The 16,667-nt window shown below is 41.1% G+C and overlaps 1 non-coding gene across 1 annotated transcript; it reads right to left on the bottom strand.

The window, feature by feature from the left end:
* Positions 1–5,747: 5,747 nt before the first annotated feature.
* Positions 5,748–5,877, bottom strand: LOC142454134 (small nucleolar RNA SNORA76). Its single transcript, XR_012785655.1, has one exon. It is a non-coding gene; the product is annotated as a small nucleolar RNA SNORA76 (small nucleolar RNA).
* Between the last annotated feature and the right edge of the window lie 10,790 nt (positions 5,878–16,667).

The following is a 16,667-nucleotide window of genomic DNA, read 5'->3' as shown; positions in this document are numbered from 1 at the left end:
TATTATCTCAAAATCCCTATACAGGGCTACTGTGAGTCAGGCTCAACTTGATGGCAGTAGGTTAGTGTCCTAGGCTGGATTCTGTTAAAAAACAAACAAACACCCAAACCAGTAATAAATAAATATAAAGCAAAACCAGTAATATATATATATATATATATACATATATATGTATATATATATCATGGAGGGAAATATCACTAGGACTATATTCCCTAATTTATAACAAAGGTAATCTGAAAAGCTATTATTCCATGGTAGGAAAACCATCACTTTGGTAAGTTAGAGATAAAGTCCAAGTACATTATCCTGCTTTAAGTATCATTCCTACAGTTTCTCCCCTAACAGCTAGGCTGCCTTAAAGTAAGCACATGGTTGATTCTGTCTCCCTGTAGAAGCAGACATTCATTGGTCATCTCCTGCCACGGTACCCATCCCACCTCATGCCTTCTCCCAAGGCAGGTATAAGGTTTCCTCACCTGTGAGCTCAGGGACTTTACTGTGTGATGTACATAACTGTTGAATATGCATGTCTTATGGCTACCTATAAATAGCCCAAGACAGTAAAGGCCCGCTCTCTCTGCACGGACCTGCTGAGCTCATGGCCACCCCTGAGGTGAGCATGCTACCATAAAATGTGTCTCAGCTCCTTTATTTTATTCTCTCTGCGATCTCTCCTAATTTCGATGACTTTACTATGATCTTTATTTATTATAAATCATACAATTGCACCTATGGACCCCTCAGTTGTTAAGGGCTGGTTTAGTGTGTGTGTGTGTGTGTGTGTGTGTGTGTGTATGTGTGTGTGTGTGTGTGTGTGTGTGTGTAGAGAGAGAGAGAGAGAGAGAGATTTCTACAAAGAAAATCACTCACACAGTTGGAGAAGCAGACAAGTCCAAGTCTAGGCACGTTCTAAGCCCATGAGTCAAGTCCAGGTAAATTCTGAGTCTATGGGTCAGATATTGGGCTGGACACTCCTCCTGACTCTCATAGCTTCAGGGTTGACTAACCCAAGATCAGCAGGAAGACAACGGATTGCCTACAAAGGGAAATACAGAAACAAATGGATCTAAGGTCAGCAAATCAAATGATTGGCTGCTGACGGCCTCCAGGATCAGCAGGCAATATGGTACACTGCTGGATCAAAGTCAAAGGGCTGGAGGCAGTTAAGCCAGGCACAGAATCCAGACCCAGCAAAGAACAAGTGAGTATTTCCACAGTGTCCTCTTATATTGGAAGCAGGCCTAATACCCAAGTAAACTTCCTTTTAGTTGACTGCATCCAGACTGTGATCTAAGGAAAGGTGTTACATCCCACCCAAATCTTACAGCTGATGGCTCTCACAACAGATCCCATTATGAAGATAATACATTGGGTAATCATATCATGGGGTCTTAATTCCCAAACCACTGAGAATCCCGGAGCAGCCAAGTTAACACATACCTATTATAGTTGGGTATATAAAAAAGTAGTTTTCCATAAATTCTTCTACAGATTTTTTTGCATATTTCATAAGGAAATATTAATGGGTGTTATAGAATATATATAATTGGCTTTTTCATATATTTTCCAAAGAAAATTTCCACATCCTATATCATCATCATTCAAGTCAATGTCATTTCATACACAGAAATGCTTAGAGAAAACCAAAAATTCATGTAACAATATTTTATAAGTAGATATCATTTGAATAAGTTAATTTCAACCCATATTTGGAAGGCACACTGACGAGGGGACAATGACAGTGGGTTATACAGGTTATTATATAAATTTCTCAGATGAGAACATCAAACATGAGTAGAATTTCAGTGTTCACCAGTTAAAGAAACAAATCACCAAGGACATGACATATAACACAGATCCCAGAGTTTCTGCTCTGGAAGCCAGCCAGCTAAATGACTTTCTGAAAGAACACATGCCTATGACCAAATAATGTCTGCTTATCTGCTTACCAAGCTATTATTTGATCGCATTGTGATTCCAGCAGTAACCCCAGTGACATCGTGCACACTACAAATTGGGCTATCAACCACAGGGTCAGCAGTCTAAGACCAGCACAAGCTGTGCAGGAAGAAGAAGAGGCTTTCTGTGTCAGTAAAGATTCACAGTCTCGCAAACTCAAAGGGATAGTTCTACTCTGTTGGAATTGACTCACTGGCAGTCGGTTGGTGACACCAGAAAACCAACTGCTTCAATGATCAAAAGGGTTCCCACAGATCAGGTGTGTCTCAATTCCATGAGTCCAGAAATTTGGATTCCAAGAGAACCAAAATGATTTGTCACCTTTGAACATTTGGATTGTTTCTCCTATTTTGCTATTTTAAAAAGTTGGGTGACTATCCTTGCATGCATGTAATTTCATACATGTATGCATATACACTAAGTCCCCAGGTTCAAAACCTCTCACTCCTACTTGCCCTTTTATGTTAGGCAACTTTGTCCTCACGTTGAACTAAGGAGACCTGGTGGTGTAGTGTGCCATTCCTTGGACTGCTACCTGCAAGGTCATTTGTTTGAGCCCACCAGCTTCCCTAAGTGAGAAAGATGAGGCTTTTGACTCCTGTAGATTTACAGCCTCCAGGCCAACAGGGGCAGTACTACCCCAGCCTACATTTTCCCTAGGAGTCAGAATTGACTCAATGGCAGTGAGCTTTGGTTTGAGTTTTGAAACTATGGAACCAACTTCTCCACCTACTGGAAACAAATTTTCATCAAAATCCTACTTCCCCTTAAATCTTATGTATATTTGCCCTCACTTTGAGGCAATTGAACCAACTAGCACTTGTAATGAATCCATCACAATCATTTTCACTTGCTCCACATGCAAGTTATCTGTGGCTTGTAATTTCTGTTGTTTGGTGGGGCTTAGTCCAAAAAAAATGGTTCAAAGGCATTTTCATGATTTAAAAGCTGCACACACGCACCTAGTGAAAGCACTATGGACATATATTCCTAATACTCACTGTCATTGAGGCGATGCCGACTCATTGTGAACCTATAGAACTAAGTAGACCTGCCCTCGTGGGTTTCCGAGACGGTCACTCTTTATGGTAGTGGAAAGCCCCGCTAGTGCCACTCTAGAAGGTACTAGTTCCATAACTAAGAAATTTTCAGTTATAGAGCTCTAAATTAAAGGAAATGTGTAGATTAAACAACCCCCTTTCCCCCCCCTCTTTCTCTTTTTTAACGTGAGGAAACTGATGACCAGGAATGCCATGTGACCTTTTCAGATACTTTGAGATGGTGACAGAGCCAGCACATTTCTGAATCGTAGGTCCCTGACTCCCAACCAATGCAGAAGGATTTCAGTAGCCACCCGGAGTGTTTCAGAGTTCCTTCGACTCTGGACACACCAAGACTCACCGCTTGCAGCCTCGGAGGCGGGCTCTGCTCACCAGCTTGTCTGCCGAGTGCGAGCTTCCCTAACTTATTACTGATAAGGCCTACATAGACCTTGGCATTGCTGCCTCTCCTTCTCACCATGTCACGCCAACTATCAGTATTGATTCCAAGCAGAGCTGTGGTTTAGTATCATGTCAAAGCATGACACTGAATAAATAAACAGTGCTCCCGCTTACTGAGCAATGTGAACTCATCAACTTTACTGAAACGGATGTTTCCACGTACACTTCCTAGCACTTTGCTTTCTCTGGCCTAGAGGAAGGCTGCCCTTCTCCAGTGTTATTTCGCTCTTCAGAAGGACAAAGTGCTGGTAGGTGGTGAGCCACTCCTGTCTCTTGCCCTTTAGCCTTAAGAACACAGTATTTCTTTCATGTCATCACAAGAGCCTTGCTTATATAAGGCTTTTATTAAGCCTAAAAATATTTACCTCTTTCTCATCCTTCAATATGATTTTTGAGAATGTCACATAAATAATATTATTGGCAGCATCTAAAAATATTCCAAGAACAATCCTTTTCCCACAGGGATATTTGCTGCCCTAAATGATACATTCCAGTTGTCTACATTCCCTCATGATGTCTAGTCTATTGAGATTCAAGTACATACACGTCCAAAAATGTATGAAAATGATTGTGATGTGTGTGTGTGTGTGTGTGTGTGTGTGTGTGTACCAAAGTCAGTAGAGATGCAAAGACATAGTCTGGCTGATGTCTTTGAATTTTGATGTACTTCCTTCTGTTTAAGCTGAGCTGTCAAGTTTAGAATTTATAGGAACTAATTTAAACCAACTTGAAAATGTGAATAAACCTGACTTAAGGAATCCCTAGATCAAAAAAAGGCTTTCCAACTTCAGACCTGTTCTATCTGGTTGAATCCTTACAGATGGTAACCGATAGGCAAGTCTTCTTTCTCTGGTTTCAAATTTCTTTATACAAGGCAGCAAGATGTCTGACCACAACCCTCTTACTCTTATAAGTTATATATATAATTATAGTACATAGACATATTCTAGTATAATTATAGCTATATCATAATTTAAAGTGCTGCTGATTGTTTCTCACTGTAGCAATCCAGGGTAATGATTCTCTTTGGAAAAAAATTACACCAGTGGGCCCAGTATCATCTTCAAAGCAGTGTACCTATACTACCATATATATGGCGATACAAGAAGATGAAAATGGAGAAGATAGGAGGAGTCTCTTTGTTGAGGCGTCCTGCGTAGAACAGCCATTGATGGGCTCAGATGTAAACCGAAGGCTTACAAGTTTGAGCCCAACCTTTATACCTTGGGTAAAGGGACTGGCAATCTGTTTCAGAGAAAGCATCCATGGAACATCTTAGGGAGCACAAGTCTACTTTGATGCACATGGGGTTGCCATGAGTTAGAAGTAAGTCAAGAATAACAGATTGGCTTCTCGTGGTTTATCCTTGTTGAAGAGGAAAGAAATTCTTAGCTATTGAAATTCTGAGATTTACTGATGAAGACTATGGCAGAAGCGATGTAAGAAATGTAATCCTTGGAAGTGTCCTCACCAGTAGCAGGGATTGATAGATGATGATGTCTAGGTTGTGGGAACAGCTGACGCCTTACGGTGCGAACTGTGAAAATTCTTTTTATCTTCCTGCTGGAAGATCTATGAGGGTCAGTAAAAAAGTATTGCTCCTAAGTTTCCAGTTAACATCTGCATATATTTGTTCTAAATAAAATGTGTTCAAACACGTCTCTACAATGAGTCCAGGGTCCTACAGTAATATGAGGATACATCACCAAGTAATGATGAAAAAAAAATCACAGAAATCGCCAGAGCATGTTTCTAAATGCTACACGCTGTTTGACCTTCAGCAAGGTTGGCTCTTCTTTTGCCTCTTCATTAGCAAAAGCATGAAGGCATCTTCGTGTGTGTTTATCAGGAAGATGTACATAGGTTAGCATGGTCTCATATGAAGTAAGCCTGGGGGATCTCCTCTGACCATCGACCAAGAACAAGCTATTGCCTTGCTATTGGACAGAGTGCATGGGAAAGTGGATTATTGCCTATATAGTGAGGATAAAACGTAACGCCTTATCATTTGATCTCCCTTTGATCCATTTTAAATTTGTACTAGTGTTTATTATTCTCTGCTTTAATTTTAATAGGTTTTCCTGTTATATTTTGTTATATTTTATGGTGTGAATTTCTGTATATGGAAATACAGGATAGGTAAATATATAGAGACAGTAATTGGCTTAACAGTTTCTTAGGATTATGGGAGGGGAGGTTGGGAGAAAATGGGAGCCTAATAATGAGTACAAGAAATAGAATGTTTTAAAATTGTTTTCTTCCTTTTTTTTCCTCCCTTTTCTGCCATGTCGCTCGCGGTTAAAAGGGCCGCCCGCAGAGGCTTGGCAGCCCCAGTTATGCGCCAGCACTTGCTCTGGCGCTGCAGCTTAACCCCCTGCGCCACGGGCAGGCGCGGTGGGTTCAAAGGCAGTGCCCGAATGTTTTAAAATTTAAGAATGTTTTAAAATTGTGGACATGCTTGTGCAATTCTTTTAAAGATAATTGAAATATTGAATTGTATGTGAATCATATGCTAACAACACTATTAAAAAGGTAAATAGAGAGTTGTTTTTATTTTTAAATCAATTTATTGGGGACTCATACAACTCTTATCACAATCCATACGTACATCAATTATATAAAGCACATTTGTACATTGGTTACCCTCACCATTCTCAAAACATTTGCTCAAAGAGAGAGTCTTGAAGCCACTGTTACCATTTCACAGAAGGTGATTATGAAAAGCTTTTATTCCCTTGAGGGCTATGACATGAAACTTTTCAAGTGAATTTGAAAATTATTTTTGAATGCCTATGCGATTGGTCTTAAAAAAAGGTAACAAAAATGGAATTAAAACATAAAATTGAAAATTCAAACTTTATTTCTCAACATAAGCTCCATCAAAACTGAAGCACTTTTTCCAAGCAATGGTCCCAGCCATTCATTCCACCCCTAAAGACAGAAGGTCTCGGAAATTCAACCTTGTTAATGCAGGCTCTTTTTACTTCTCCATTATTAAATGAAGAAAAATCGGTATCCTTAAAAGATTTTCTAAGATTAGTAAACAGAGAGAAGTGAGATGGAGTCAAACCAAGGGCTGTAGCGTGGATTCCTAATGATTTCACGGAAGTGCTCTCAAAACGTCCCTTGCTTAATCAAAGGCGTGAGCAGGAACGGTGCTGTGGTGGACAAGGACTCTGAGGAGCTTTCCCAGGCATTTTCCTGCTCAAGTTTTGGGTTTTTCAAAACACTATCATAATGAGCAGAGGTTATAGTTCTTGGCCCTGTAGAAAATCAACAATCAAAGTGCCTTGAGCGTCCAAAAAATCCTGTTGCCACGGCCTTTGCTTTTGACTTTGCTTTTGCTTTGACTGGCCCAATTTCACCTCGTGGAGTCCATGGAGTTGATTACGCGTTGTATTCAGGATCGTAATGGGGCAGCTGTACTTCCTGTGCTGTAACAATCTTTGGAGAAATGCTTTAAAATCTTGACCCCACTTATTTAAAACGTGCACTCTTGTCTGCAGCTGATGTAGGCGCCATAGTGTGGTCACTCACTGAGCAGAGCTTTCATTGTTAAACGCAGAATTATGTACTCTGAACCAATTTAACTTCTTGCTGTATTGGGTTTTATTTCTACTGTTAGTTGTTGGGCGTTTTCAATTAGAGCAGGAATAAGATTAAGCTTCCCTCCCTGGTTCATGTGGATTGCCTCCCACCGCAGCCTTCATCTTCTTGTTCCTTCTTGAAATGAGTTATCTGTTGTAGACTGCTCATAAGCTTTCATAAAGCATAAATGGTTTCACCACTTATCCATTCAAGCCTCACCATACATTTTATGCTTTGTTCTTATTTCAATTTTAGCAGAACTCATGTTGATCCTCTAGGAGCTCTTTTCACAATGTTATTTTATTCTTCCGCATGCCTCAAATTAGATTCTGTTCAGACATGTTATAACAAAGTAATACGAGTTTACTTGGGTGCAAAAGTTACCGTTTTGAAGCCCACGCATAGAATTTTCAGAATATATATTTTCAAAGAATTTTTGAAGACCCCATTCATACAATAACCTCCATGTGATATTTTCAAGCTACAAATTAAAGTCCACTAGTAGGTTTTGAATTTTAGTTGTTCAAAATCTGGTTTTAAAAAATGAAATACCGTATATACTCGTGCATAAGCCCCATTATCTGGTGGGTGATTGCCATTTCTCCGCTGTTCATTCAAAGCCCTGCCAACACTGCAGGGCTTTGAATGTTTGTTTACTCACATCTAACCAATCAGCGCCGTCCTATGACGTGGATGGCTCCTATTCGCAGAAACCCCATAGTGATTCACTTAGGCCGGCAGCTGAACTGGTAAGGATGTGTCTGTGGCTGTGCTCTGTCTCTCCCATCTGGTCTCTGTGTTAATTCACATCCTGCATCCCCTTCCCACATGGACTCCCCCTCCCCTCCTCCAGGCTAACATGTCGTGGGGGTGGGGCATTACCATGAAAGTTCTTTTTCAAAGTCGTGTTTTTTTATCCTATTAGAAATTGAACCAAAGCAAAACGGCGATCATATGAGGCTTGTTTCAAAATGAAGGTGTGTCAAGAGCAGAAGAGAGCAATAACGGTATTGCAAGTAGGGAATTCTGTGTTGAAGAAAAGCAAGTGAGGGAGGGGCGGAAAATGAAGGCTGACTTGGAACAGATTCCAAAAGCTAAAAAACTTGTCGTGGTTTAATGTCTTTTTATGGGGCTCTAAAGAGTGAATTGCATAAATGAGTTGTGGAGTGTCGTCAAAATGGTTACTGTATAATACACATGGGAATCTGCATACGTGCTCTACAAATGGCTAAGGATGACAAATATAAAGCACCTGGCATGGAAAAATTTGCTGCGTCAGCAGGATGGTGTACCCGCTTCATGAATAGGTTTTGCCTACTATGTTTGAGACAAATAATAAAGATTTCCAAGAAATTGCCACAAGACCTTGAAGAAAATTATGTGATTCCAGTTAATTATTATAAAACAAAGAAGGATTTATAATTATGACCTGGCAGATATTGGGAATGTGGATGAAACTGCCATGACTTTTGATCTTCCAAGCAACAGAACTGTGGCAAGTTTAGGAGAAAAAAAACATTTTTCTCAAAACCACAGGAAATGAAAAAAAACACACACTTTACAGTTGTTCTATCATGTTTGGCTAATGGAACTAAGCTGTGTCCTGTCATTATTTTTAAAAGAAAGACTTTGCCTAAAAAGATTGATTTCCCACTAAGAATTACTGTGCATGCACATGTTAAAGGCTGGATGGATGAAGACTGAACAAAAAAATGGCTGGAAGAAATTTGGAACCGACAACCAGGAGCAGCCTTAAAGAAAAAGCCATCATTCCTTGTTTGGGATATGTTCAGAGTCCACCTATCAGATGACATAAAAAAATTGGCAAAATCTAGTAAAGTTACTTTAGCCATTCCAGTTGGGCTTACATCTATACTGAAGCCTCTGGATATATCTTTGAGTAAGCCTTTTAAAGACCGTGTGCGAAGGCTGTGCATGAATGGATGTCATCTGGTCAAGCCCGACTAACAAAAGGAGGAAATCTCATGAAGCCTGACATGGAGTTAATAGCAAAGTGGGTTTGAGATGCATGGGAAGACATCCCAGAAGACATGTGTGACGTGCCTTCCAGAAATGTAGTAGTAGTAATGTTATGGATGGCAGTGAAGATTGCGCTTTGTAGGAAAATGACAGCAGTGAAGATGATGACAGTGATCGACCTCATACCAGCTGAAGCTCTGCATTGGGATACGGCTGATAATGAGGAATCCACTTTTGAAGGATTTTAACTCTTTACATTTTAGCTTGGTAGTTGATTGAGCTCAGGGAATAGTACTCTTAAGGTATCATTGTTGATACCTTATTGTTTTTGTTGAACCTATTTTCCACTTACTGTGCTGGTTTACTAATGTTAACTGACTTGTCCTTTTATTTATGTTTTTATTTAAAATAAATATTTAAATACATTACCCCACTGATGTCTCAATTTTTAGTAACTTTATTTTCATTTGTTTTGGTTATTTAAACTCACCAATTGCTTCTGCATTTTCCACCCTAGGCTTATACTCAAGTCAATCAGTTTTTCTGGTTTCCCAGGTAATCAGGTACCTTGGCTTGTACTCAGTTCAGCTGATATTCGAGTATATACGGTAGGCTGGGTTGGAAAAGGGGAACCAATTACAAGGATCTACTTGTGACTCCCTCCCTGGGGAACGGACAGCAGAGAAGTGGCTGAAGGGAGACATTGGATAGGGCAAGATATATAAATAATAATTTATAAATTATCAAGAGTTTAGGAGGGAGGGGTAGCGGGGAGGAAGGTGAAAATGAGGAGCTAATATTAGCCAGGGGCTTAAGTGGAGAGCAAATGTTTTGAGATTGATGAGGGCAATAAATGAACAAATGTGCTTTACACAATTGATGCATATATAGATTGTGATGAGTTGTATGAGCCCCTAATAAAATGATTAAAATAAATAAATGAAGATAAAAGACTATAAAAAATAAAAATGAAATCGGCTACAATAAACTATAAAGAAAAATACTAGTTTCTGAAACTTTGTTTTATGTGTACCCCTGTATTTCTGTATCTCTATCATTCATCTCTATCATCTATCCATCTATCTTTAGTTTATAAAAAAAGTTAAAAGAAAACCTGCCTAAGAGCAACTTTCATTAATAGATTATTAAGTAGGAAACACTTCCAATACACACATTTCTGGATTTCAAGATGCACTATATTGTCTTATGGACATCTAGCTAAATGATCAGAGGCCTTTCTGTGGAGGGACTCACCTGTATACAACCTGTGTCCAACCGCACTGACATCCAGAAGCAGGCAGAAGGTTGCTCCTTGGGATCTTGGTGGCACTGCCAATAGGCAATAAATGGAAGAAGTTGTAGAAGAGTGTGGACACGTGTCTAAGCACTGTGCCTTCCCTATATCCCACCTCATACCGTGGCTGACAGTCAATAGCCATGAAGACTTATTATGCTTTACTTCGGGGCAATATGAACACTAAATTACTGCAACTAATTGAAGTGAAAACTTTATCATGGTATACAAGGCAGTGTGTGATTTCTAAAGGAATGGAGATCACTAGGTATATTGATTTCCTATTTAAAAAATGGCTATTTAGAATAGCTCCTAGAAGTTTGTATTGTCAATCTAGAATAATTGGGCTGCCATGAATCATCTCAACGTCAAAGTGAAATGACATGACAAACAGAAGCCAAAAGTAATTAGTTCTTTCCAATTTATTTTTTAAAGACATGAACATATCCTGCAGTCAGTTCCTGATAATGTTGGCAAGTACTTTCTTACGTATGTACATTTCTAAAGTAAGAATTGAAGGAATTAAACTGAACAGAGAACAGAGAAACCACGTCACTGACTTCACGAGGGGAGTAGGGGCGGGGCGGGGGTGGGGAGCTGACCATACTAGGTGGCACTGTCAGAAGGAGTGACTCCAAAGCAATCATTTATAATTTTTTGTGAAGTGTTTCAATGGATATATATTATTTTTGTAAAAACCCTCTGTAGTTAGTTATAATAACAAGAACATTTTCGGAGAAAGAAGAGCTACCAGCAGAGAGAAAAAAAAAAGAACATTTTCAGACACCAGCTGTCACTATCATTTCATTACAATGGCCCTGTGTGTCGCATCCTTTCATCTGCACGTGCTACATGGTATCCAGTTGTTTCTGATGTTTTTATAGTCACTGATTAAGTTAGAATGTATTGGGTTTCCTAGCTTCAATGTTGTGGTAATTGCCTGGATGAAAGTGAAGTTTTCATAGCAATCACTCTTTTGAGAATAAATAGTAATTAATAAAAAAGAGAAATACAGAAATTATAATTTACAGATAACATAACTACCCCGCCCCCCAAAAAGCATTACTAAGGTTTCTGTACTGCATGACAGTATGGGTGTGTGTGTGGGGGGGGTGCTCAGAGTGGGAATGACACAATGGGAGAACTCACTGGTTGTCACCAACCTAGAGATACCACTGAGGCAGGTTCCTGGGAGACCTGTATGACTGATGTCTGTTAAGTTAGCGTCAGCAATAAATTAAGGAGAACAAAATTACATTGCTTTTGGTTTTTTTTTTCAGACAGAAAGAACATAAAAGGGATGTGTCTGTTTGAAAGAAATGGATGATGAAACAAGTAATTCCTCCCCTTTTCCTTGTCTTCTCTCTCTCTCTCTCTCTCTCTCTCTCTCTCTCTCTCTCTCTCTCTCTCTCTCTCACACACACACACACACACACACACACATTAAATCAAAAAAGTAAAATTAACTTTGCAAGAGTTAATCCAAGACTAAGATAGGGGAAAATGTTGTAAGAGGGAAAAAAACAAACCCTACTTCTCTATTGCTTATCTTCTTATCTTCTTTCTTTGATTTGAAAGATTACACGTCAAAGAGAGTTTACACATGAGAACTTGCAGCTAAGATCAGTAAGAGAGAGATGAGCATTAAAAGACTAGAGATGGGCAAATGGGGCTGCAATGTTCCAAAAAGCTTTGTTCCTGAAACCAAGGCAAGGGATTTTTTACACATATTAAACAAAATGAATAAGCCTGTTATTAATGTAACATCCATAGCCACTTAGAAAAGGAAGACGTGATCCAGTAGAAGTTAACAAGAGTCCACTAAATCGCAATTTCCTCGTTGTGACCAGGTTGCTGTACCAGTGAAGCAAGGACATGTAATAGACAAAACACATCTGCTCTTTGGGGCTGCATCTGGGTGCACGGGGTCACTTTTCTTAAAAAGCCCTCGGCCTACGTGAGGGGCGTCTTTTTCTAATTCTTCATCCACACGACCTGCTTCCCTGTCACAAGGTAATAAAATACAATTAAGTGACATTCACAACTGATCAGATTATTCATCAACAACCTACTAAGTAAGTGTTAGTCTGCAATGGAAGACGCCTGAAAATGAGACCATGAATGATGATACGGCACACAGACTGGAGTGCAAAGGACAGGAAATTGGGTTTAGAATCCCCCTATTGAACATGTGCAGCAACTAAGCAGAGGCCTGACTGAGCACAATACAACTCGATAGAACCCTGTATTAAATGATGAACACAGAGTAATGAGCATGCTGTAGTAAAGATTGTGGAAAGACTTTAATACTTCAGGACAGGGGTCCTCAAACTTTTAAAATAGGGGCCAGTTCACTGTCCCTCAGACAATTGGAGGACAGGACCAAAGTTTTAAAAAAAACCCCCAAACTATGAACAAATTCCTATGCACATGCATGTTTTTTTAAGGGTGGAGACAGACCCAGTCATGGACACGGCAGCCTGCTGGGTCTCCTTGCTTTATTAGTTTCCAGCGATCAGTTCAGAAAGCTGGAGAGGGTGAGGCGGGAGAGGAGGGTGAGGCCACCACCAGGAGCTCTGGACAGACTCTCCTGGGGCAGGCTTGGCAGGTACAGACTGAGGACAAGACCTTCCAGGCCCCACCAGGGACTGGTAGGAAGACCACGGATCAGTGGCTGCTCTGCCACACAGATGGAGACCTGGGACTCAGGGATTGTGCCATGGGCTTGCATGCCCCAGCAGGTCACAGACCATCAGTACCCTGGTGAGCCTGGAAGGATTTGACAAGAGTGATTCATGCAGTGACTGGGCTGGAGCCGCCGACTGGGACATGGCCTTGTAGTAGTTGCATCTGCTCACACAACTTACGGGGTCAGCACGGGCCCTGGTGAGGGCTGCAGCCCCTTTGGGAATTGGGGCTCATAGGGGTGAGACCAGACAGGCAGTGGGGGCCACCAGGCTGAGGAGAGAAGCCAAGGGCGTTATGACTTTCAAGACACAGACACCCTCAGACCACAGTCCCAGCCTCAAGCCTGGGAGGCCAAGATGAAACAGACCTCGGCCCCATCCTGGCACAGGGGGAAGGGTCTTCAGGAACTCCCCCACCCCCATCCAGCCCTCCCTGCCTGAAGGTCAGTAGGCTGTAGTTCTAAAGGGGGGTGACCCATGCCTGTGGCTGCTTGGGGTTGGGCTGCCCGCTTACTTCCCTTGGGAGGGATGAACTTCAGGGAGCTGCTGAATATTCAGACGCAGGACTGCCCCGCTAGGGGCCAACCTTGAGGAACTCGTGGCCAAGCCCATGGCCGCATTTACCGCAGGACACCTTAAAGGTATCAGGCTGGTTGCACTCAGGCCGCTTGGCCACGCTGTCATCGTGGACGATCTTCGTGAAGGCTGGCCATGGCGACGAGCGCTGTACTTGGAGCAGCTGGAGAGCGGCTCGTAGCTGCACTTGGCACACATGTAGACAGCGGGTTCAAAGTGATTCTGGAAAACCTCGCCCCTGGAGAAGCTGCAGAAAGACATAGTGCTACCAGGTTCCCATCCCTCTCTCACACTCCGACAGCTACGAGTGCACCGACCCCACCGCACAGATCTTATTTTGAAGTGAAAAAACAAAACGGGCACAAACTCCCAGCGGGCCAGGCAAATGTCCCCAGGTGGCCGCATGTGGTCTGAGGGCCGTAGTTTGAGGATCCCGATTTAGGGTTTGAATGTTAGGCTGCATTGTAGAAGTCAATAGGGTAATACATGAAACCAAACCACACTCACTGCCATTGAGTAATTCCAACTCATAGTGACCCCACAGGACAGAGTAGACTTGCCTCTGTGGGTTTCCAAGATTATAACTCTTTATAGTTCTAAGAGTAGAAAGTGTCATCATTCTCCAGCAGAGCAGTTGGTGGTTTCGAACTGCTGATCTTTTGCAACCCAATGCATAACTACTATACCTCCAGGGTTCCTAATAGGGAAATACCAACCCAAACTCAACTTACTGCCATCGAGTTAATGCCAACTCATGAACTCTGGAGGTGTTGTGGCTTCAGGTTGGGCTGCTAGCTTCAAGGTCAACAGTGAAAAACCACCAGCCCCTCTATGAGTGAAAGACAAGACTCTCCCAAAAGAGTTACAGTCTTGGAAACTCAGATGCAGTTTTACCCTGTCCATATGGAGCCCTCTGAATAGGGTAATATCACTGCCATGAAATTGATGCCAACACATAATGACCCTATAGGACACGATAGAACTGTCCCTGTGGGTTTCCGAGACCATAACTCTTTACGGGAGTAGAAAATTGAATAGGGTAATAGTGCTGCCTAAAACATTTCCAGGATGAAAATAGGGAAATCAAATAATTCAAACAGAGGAAATTAAAAAAAATCCTCCTACTCTGTATTACTTAGATAAAACCTGGAATGGTATTGCATTCAATTCTTAGAATCAGATTTTGAGGAGATTGGCTAAGCAAATCATTCCTAAGAGCTTTCAAAACTGAATAAACGAACGTTGATGGAGTTGCAGCGTTCTTCCTGTGGAATCAAGGGCACCTGCTTCACTTAAGGCTCTAGAGGGCAGAACTGCAGATCGGTTGAGCTCTATACTGAGGGTCAGGACCCTTCACACAAAAATGGATGTTATGCAGCAGCAGCTCTCTTTGTCAATAGAAGACAAAACTGGGGGCGGGGGTGAGGGAGCAGATAAGAGTGAGTACTATTTCAACTGAAGTGTTCTCCATGCAAGTTGTACTTTAAGATAACTTGGGTGGTGATTTTAAAATTTGGATGCTTAAAGATTCTGATTTGGTGGGGTTTGATGTGTGGCTCTGACTAAAAAGGTATTTTATACAAGGCTCCAACCTGGTTTATTATGGTTTGAATCCCATCCCAAGAATTTGCCTTTCCATTCCAGAAATCCTGAATCAGAATCTAGTTTAACAAGATTTCCCAGTACGTCATATAGATTCCTAGTCCATTGATATGCAAACTCCAGGTGGTTCTTAACATTTGTGGAGTATACATGGTAGTCATTTTTACAAGTTATCTTCTTTAATTATTGAATTAATACATGTAAATTCCTTAGCAGATGCTTTCATGCAGTAAGACCTCAATAGCTATTATTATTGTATCCTCTTCATTGACATTCAATGAAGGTGTCATCCCTACATCTACACACACACACACACACACACACACACACACACACACACACACACACACCAGTTATTGTCAAGTCGATGAAGGTGCAGGGTAAGCCTGTGTGTCCAGAGTAGGTTTGTTTTCTCTGAGACCTTTCTTCTCAGGACCCTGTGAGGGATTCCAACCACCAATCTACTGGTTATAGTCAGCGCTTAGCCCTTTGCGCCACTCAGGGATATCTCTATATTACAGATGAGCAAACTGAAATTCTAAACTTAAGCTAGTTTTGCAAAATCCTCTGGGAGTGAACTATAAAATTGAGATTTAATGTTCTCTCTCTCAATACAATCAAATCACTTCCGACACAATGCCCCTTGTAGAACGGGGAAGAACTGGCCCTGTGTGTTTCTGAGACCCTAAATCTTTCTTGGGAGTTTTGTTAGATGCTGTCAAGTTGGTTCTGCCTCCTAGCAACCTTATACACAACAGAACACACTCATTTGAGTCCTGAGCCAGCCTCACAGTGTTCTGTTTGGGCCCATTGTTGCAGCTACTGTGTAAATGGAACTCCTCGAGGGTCTTCTTGTTCTCTGGCCTTCATTTTATCAAGCATGAATGATGTCCTTCTCCAGAGACTGGTCTCTTCTGATAAATACCCTGTCAAAGCATGGGAGACAAAATCTTGTCATCCTTGTTTCTAAGGAGTATTTTGGCAGTATTTCTTCCAAAACAGGTGTTTTGTTCTTTTCATTGTGTGTGGTACGTTCAGTATTAATCACCAACACTGTAAATCAAACGCATTTTTTTTCCCGGAGTAGACAACTTCATCTTTTTCTCAAGAGCCAGTGGTTTGAATGGCTCCCTTATGGTCAGGAAGCTCAGTGAGTAGTCTACTAAGCCACAGGGCTCCTGTTTTTGTTTGTTTGTTTTTTGTAAATTAAGTTTTTTTTACTTGGTGAAACGTCACTATGAGGAAATAAAAGCTACAGACTGGGAAAAATACATGCAAGCCACATATTTGGGAAAGGACTTCTGTCTAGAATATGTAAAGAACTTCCAAAATTCAACAGAAGAAAATCCAGCAAGCCAATTAGAAAATGGGCAAAACCCAAAAGAAACAAACAGATACATTTCACTTAAAAGGATATATGGACAGCAAGTTGCTGCCATTTTGTCAGGTGCTACTGAGTCAATTTCTACTCATAGA

The sequence above is a fragment of the Tenrec ecaudatus genome, chromosome 7, assembly GCF_050624435.1.
Source record: "Tenrec ecaudatus isolate mTenEca1 chromosome 7, mTenEca1.hap1, whole genome shotgun sequence".
Classification (NCBI taxonomy): domain Eukaryota; kingdom Metazoa; phylum Chordata; class Mammalia; order Afrosoricida; family Tenrecidae; genus Tenrec; species Tenrec ecaudatus.
This window is presented reverse-complemented; position numbering and strand designations above follow the sequence as displayed.